Below are 6,567 nucleotides of genomic sequence, written 5' to 3' on the forward strand. Positions count from 1 at the left end.
CAAGGGAGAATGCCTGCGGAGAGAGAGTGCTCCCTCCTTCTTACAATCAAAATAAAGAGGCACCTGCTTTGAAAGTCAGCTTTTGGAACTTACTGTTCCTTGCTGGGTACCTGGCCATTAGCTTCTCTGCACCACCCGCAGCTCCTGTTGTCTGCTAGGACTGGCAGCCTCCCCAGCGCTGGGGAGTCATTCAGAGCAGCTACTGCTGTGGTGTGGAGTTTGCAGACATGGGTTTTCAAATTGCTCAGTGCCTGACCGAAACACTGAAGGACTGACTTAGATGGTTGTGTTCCAGATATTTTCCATACTATCTTCTGGACCAAGAAAAGCCCGAACCTAAGAGAACAGGGAAGGGACAGGTAGGAGAGGATGGATGCCAAGATTTCTAAATGCAGGGGAGCAAAGTGATACTGAGAAAGGAGGGATTGAGGAGACATACTTACGGAGAACTCTCAAAAGGAGCAAAGACAAACCCCAGCCTGCCCAAGGAGAAGGGAGGACAGGGAGAAGGCTGCCCCATTTCTGACCAAGGCCGTGTTCACTCTCTTCCACTCCAGGCAGACGTACCCCAAATTGTCTACACAGAGTCTTCTTACAAAGTGGGTGGGTGAGGCGTGTCCCTTTGATAGTAGCAGATGCCTGAGCTATGGGAGCAGTGTCAGGAAGATGACATAGTGAGAGGTGTCCTGGATTCTTACTTTGCTTAATTAGATTTTTTTTTTAAATGCAGCTAATGTGCAGGTTTGCCACAGCCACCTGCAGGGCCTCTTTGATGTAGAGAAAAACATCTAAAGTTTTGCTCCAACTGAATTTGTTAATATCATCTATATGTACTGGCATGAAAAGATATTTTAAAATAGTAAGTGAAAAAATTAAACAGTTTTCAGGACAGAATATGTAATGTAATGCCATTTGGGGAGAAAATCTGTCTCTAGCTGGACTAATATCTGGAAGAGAATGCTGATCACCTCTGTAGCATGGAAAAGTACATTTCTATTGAGTATAGACATGAGAGTATAATTGGTAGGTCACAATATATGCATGTACTTTGCCTTTGTAATAATTACTGCTACTTTTTTGAAGAATTGGTTCTGATTTACACATCCATTAGGAATTTATGATAGTGTGCTTCACATACTATCTTTTCTTTAAAAAGTCATTTGGCTAGATTATGTAGTATTATCACATTGAGTTTTTAATGTGCATTTTCCTAATGACATTTGATAGCACCTTTTCATATGACTATTGGCTATTTTGACAATGCCCATTTTTAATGTTGATATTATTTAATGTTAATATTGTCTGTATTTATAGGATTTGTATATACCTATGTTGGAGAGGTATATACAAATCCTACAAATCACTAAGAAATAAATATATAATCAATAAACAACTTGTGTATATGAATACAAGTCCTTAGATATATAACATGAGAATAGTCTCTGAATTCAGGATATTTCTCAAGAGTTGCTTAGCCTTTATAAAAAAAAATTCATGGCTCTTAGATGAGCTCATATCTCCTTCCTATGGACCCTCTCCTTCTTTTCTTGCCTTAAACTTCCCCACTGTCTTTTGTGCAACATGAACACTAAATTCACTAAGCAGAAATATGCAAATTTGTCCCTTTTGTTTTCAAGGAGCAATAGTTATTTCCTCCAGACATTCATCCTTTTTTATCTGATGGGGGAGAGGAGAGTCTTTATAAACAAGAAAGAAAATTATTTACAAAATGGAAAAAATAATTCCTGTCTTCACACAGCACATTTCCTTTCCAAGATCTACATCCCTGCTCACCTCAAAGGGAGGCTGAGCACAGGGGGGTCTGGAGATGTGGAGGTACTGGGGGCTCACTGTAAGAGGAAGGCCTTATAATACCTTCTATTTCCACACCATTGTAACTTTTTTTTCTCCTCTGCTCTTATCTGCCTCACATTCTTCCTATTTCTGTGAAACCTCTGGACTTCAGACTTCAGCATTAAAACATATTCTTCTGACCATGGATTCAGAAGAATTATGAAGAGGAATTTGGGGCCATTACCTTGATGGTGGCACAAGGTCACCAAGAAGATAGAAAGCTGGACCCAGGCCCCAGGCCACTTGACCTGCATGTCTGCAGGAACCATGAGTTAATGAATGATACTGGGGACTAAACAGATACTCTATAATTAGGCCGTTTTTTTTTTTTATGTCTTGTTTTGATTTTTGCTTCTTCTGTCTTCTAACCATGTGTTGTACTGTCACTGCATGCATAATATTGAACATCTTTAATTCCAAAAACTATTAATTCTTGTGTTATCTATGCAGTCTAAGAAAGTGACAGAATTTCAGAATATGTCCCATAAGTATTTTAAAATTTGATGTGATGAAATGTATATTAAGTTCATATCACCTAATATAGATGACATATTTAAATGCTAGTTCTTATCTATATTTGTTAAGTTTTAGAGATGATAAAATACTGTCATTACATATAAGCCTGCTCATTTGGGGACAGCATGCAGGTTTTAGGATAGACTCAAATGCAACCATTGAACTATATTACACTAGTTTGTTGCTGTGTTAAAGTTAAGGCTGAGTCCCAAATTGCAGGACCCATTGCAGGTCAAAGCAATGACTGCATAATTTATTTTTTTAAATTTCAAATAACATCACCTCCTGGTAGCCCAGCACCTTCTGCTACTTCATCCCTGTAGAAACTCAAGTATTAAACAGTGATCACAGCCTGCACAATTTTATGTATCTGTTGAAATGATGGTCTGAAATGATTGCTACTCTCTGAACGGGTAGAGTGCAGGCTTGTTTGCTGGGTGGACTGCTCCCTAAATGTTGCTTTTCCCATAACACAGGCTGCATGACTTCTCACAAATATGTCCTAAGGCATCCTCAGCACTCTCACCAATGGAGAGTGGCTTCATCTCAGGAGCCAAAAAAGCAAGTGAGAACAACTGAGCAACATCACCAGGGAAGGCCTGATGATGTCAGCACGTGAGATTCCATAATGGAGAAGGGACCAGATGAATTTAGTTTTGCAGGGAAGACAAAATCACACACATGGCACAAAAATATGACAAGGCAGAATATTCACTTCACTTCCCAGACAAGACTATTCAATCACAGTCAGTCCCAGCCACATGCCCAGGTTGCCTGGACATCTTTCTCCAGCAGGGAATCAGAAGTCCTATGTGGTACTCGGGGGCTCCAGGAAACTGAGGCAGAAGCGGTGAACTCTATTAGAACCTTTCCACCTACTGCATATCACAGCAGTCACAGAATCAAGGCATTGCAAAAATAGAGCCCACCTCTCAATAGGAAGATGTCACAGGCTGTGCAGACACTTTACTCTGCCATAATCCACCTTTTGCCACATCTTATTTATACTCCTTATTTATACATGCACAATATTCCCAGGTTTCTCTGGGGCCCTCTAAAATTTCATCATTTCATGTCCTGCCAGGAGGAGGAAGTTCCTCAGGGGAGGGGAGGCATTACCTCTGGACCTGAACATCTGTGAACTAAAGGTATAAGCCAGCAGTCCCCCACATGTCCAACAAACGATGGTGAGACAGACACAGGATCACATCAGTTTATACTCTGCTTTCAAAAGAAGGGCAGTGGATTAAGATGTTTTCATGCAGTGCTGCTGGAGTACCACTAGATGTCAAGCTTCCCTAATTTATTAACACTTAAAGCTAGATGGATTTTAATGTCACCGTGTTTTAGTTAGGATTCAGTGAACTTTCATTCTCCTAGAGATGTAGAATCCCATTTAAATTGCCAATAGTGTAACATCTTCAACTGGAAAACGGGACATTTTATATTTCATTCTAATACATTTGATAAGTGCATCCAATAATATTCTTTAATATCCAATATTTTTTCCTTCTTATTTAGCATTTACCTCAGGATATCTTTATCTCTAGAAGATGAAAGGAAAAACAAACAAACAAACAAACAGGGCCTCCCTGGTGGCACAGGGGTCAAAGTCTCGGCGCTATCAAGCTATCACCAGCCACTGCAACACAAGTTTGATCCCCAGCCAGGGAGCTACCCACGTGGTGCAGCAGACCTCTCCTGTCTTCCCGCCTATACCCCCCAGCAGTGTATTTCAGTCAGTCTGCTGTTCTGCTACCCACTCTGTCTCCAGTAAATCCTCTTACTCCCTGTACTTCTGGTCTACACTCCAGTTCTTGCATGCATAAATAAATAAAAGTAAATTTTTAAAGAAAAACAAAGAATTCCAAAAACATTTTATAAATATTTTTATAAAGAATTCATCAAGTCTTTAAAGTGGTAACATCTACTTACATACAGTCTCTGAAAAGCTTCATTTCTTAAACTGTTATCAATACAGACAAATTTTCTGAAACAATGTTTTGAAGGTTAGACAACTTATTCTTTTAGTTAGTAAAGCAGAAAAGGGAAACTTTGTAATAATTGCTACATTAATAAGTTTCTGTTTCATTGCATGTAATTGAAAATTAAAGTCTCATTATTCATGGGCTCCATATCTGTGAATTCATCTATTTGCTAAAATTTATGTATGACCCAAACTTGCTACTGGTGTAGCTCTCAGGTTTATTCACAGACATATGCAGAGCAGCAAAGGGCTCTGAGCCTCCTGGACCTCCGCCTCTCAGCTGATGTGGAAGGAGCAGAAGTGCTTTGTAGGGTAAATGAATTAATCAGGCTTTTTGTGCCACTGGCCTCTGTGGCCATCACCTGTGGCCTCGATGGTGTTAATGCAGAAGGCACTTGGGAGTGTGGGTGCGAGGCACGTGTGCCTGATTGTGGAGCATGGGTGTGTGCGCATGTGCAAGTGTGCACACCTGATCCTAGAGGTCAGGGCTATAAAGGTGGCATCACTCAAAGACAAAGGCTACGGGGGACATGTACGGGAGGACAGCTACGGGAAGATGGCTACTATGAGTGAGTACAGAAGAGGCAAGACCACAGGAGAACACCAGAGAGTCCAGAGAAAGTGCAAAGATCCACTGGGGGTTGTGGGGCTTGTTTGCTGCGAGTCTCCTGTCCTCCACCCCACTCCATCTCCCCAATACCATGCCTACCCCCCATCCTTCCCCTCCACCCTGTCCTACACCTGGTTGGCCTGCAACCTGCTTTGATTTCTGTTTCACATTTGTACTATAAATGAGTGTCCTTGTCCTGATCTATGTGGTGCCAGGTTTTTCACATTTCTGTACTTTTTTTTTTGATTAGGCTGTGTTAAAAGGCCTCCAGTGTACTGTTGAAATGCCTTCTGTTCCTGTGTGCAAGGGTCCTGCAACATTGATCTTGTTTAACTGGGTACAATAATACTGAAAATTTCTCTGAGGAATTCTGAAGGAACAAATCAGAATGAAGTGAAAGCAGCCATGTTGGGCAATATTCTAATAGTTCTCCTAGATTTCCCACTCTAATCCATGGGGCTGAATAGGATGAGAGTCTCTACCTGTGCTGATATTATGTGGCAAAAGCAATTTTGCAGGAATAATTAAGGTTATTAGTGAGCTGCCTTTGAGTTAATCAAAATGGAGAGGATCAGGGTGGGTTTAATCTCATCATAGTCCTTTAACAACAGAGTTTCTTCTATGATAAACATAAGTCAGAGAGATTCAGCTTGTGAGAGAAACTTAACCAGAGGGAAGGTCTCCATTCCTGGCAATGAATGGAGTCAGAGCAAGAAGCTAAGAATAATTTCTAGGACTGAATTGGTCTCTGGACAAGAGTCAGCTTATAACCTCCAGGATCTGAATACTTCCAAGAAATTGAAAGTACTTAGAAGAGTTTTCTTCCCCAGAACCTCCACACCTTGATGCTGGGCTTGAGACACAAAACAGAAAACACAGCTAAGCCTACTCACTTATGTACAGAATCTTGAAATAATAAATCAGTGTTGATCTAAACTAGTTGGAGTGATCTGTTGAATCGTAAAAGAACACTAATTTATCTGAAGTGACAGGCCCTGGAGAAACACTGGGAACTGGACAATTCTGGGGTGAGGGAATGCAGAGTTCCTCATGAAACCTGGGATCTCTGGGTGCAGGGGATAGGCTAACGTGGGGTGGTGACCTGCCTGCTATGGAAGATTCAAGAGAACCTGTGATTTTTTTTTTTTTAAAGGAGGGGTCTCAATTCTCTGGTGGCGCTCCTATGTGACCAAGAGTTTTGTCCACCAGGAAAGAAACTAATGAGCAAGGTGACCTTTTGCTGGCCATGAGCAAAGAATCTCGTTCACTGAGAAGGTCTTTACACTTAAGCATTTCTTCTCTTGGGTCTCTATAAATTCTGTTATGTGTCTCCTAAGAGTGGCTATATAATGGGCTATGTTCTTCGTACCTCAGTGAGAACTGTAGCCTCATTTATATAATACAATAATTCATATATGCAGATATATAATACAACGAAACTAGACATTCAAATAATCAAGTACATATTTTAACAGAATTATTTTAAAAAGGTTAACAGACCAATTGTCACAGTCCTTGTTGCTGAAAGGACATGTCTGGGATGTATCTAGAAGATCTAAATATATTTTTTGTCTAGCAAAAAGGAGATGCTGGTAGCTAC

This window comes from Talpa occidentalis, unplaced genomic scaffold, assembly GCF_014898055.3.
Source record: "Talpa occidentalis isolate TD23 unplaced genomic scaffold, MPIMG_talOcc4v2.1 talOcc4.4, whole genome shotgun sequence".
Classification (NCBI taxonomy): domain Eukaryota; kingdom Metazoa; phylum Chordata; class Mammalia; order Eulipotyphla; family Talpidae; genus Talpa; species Talpa occidentalis.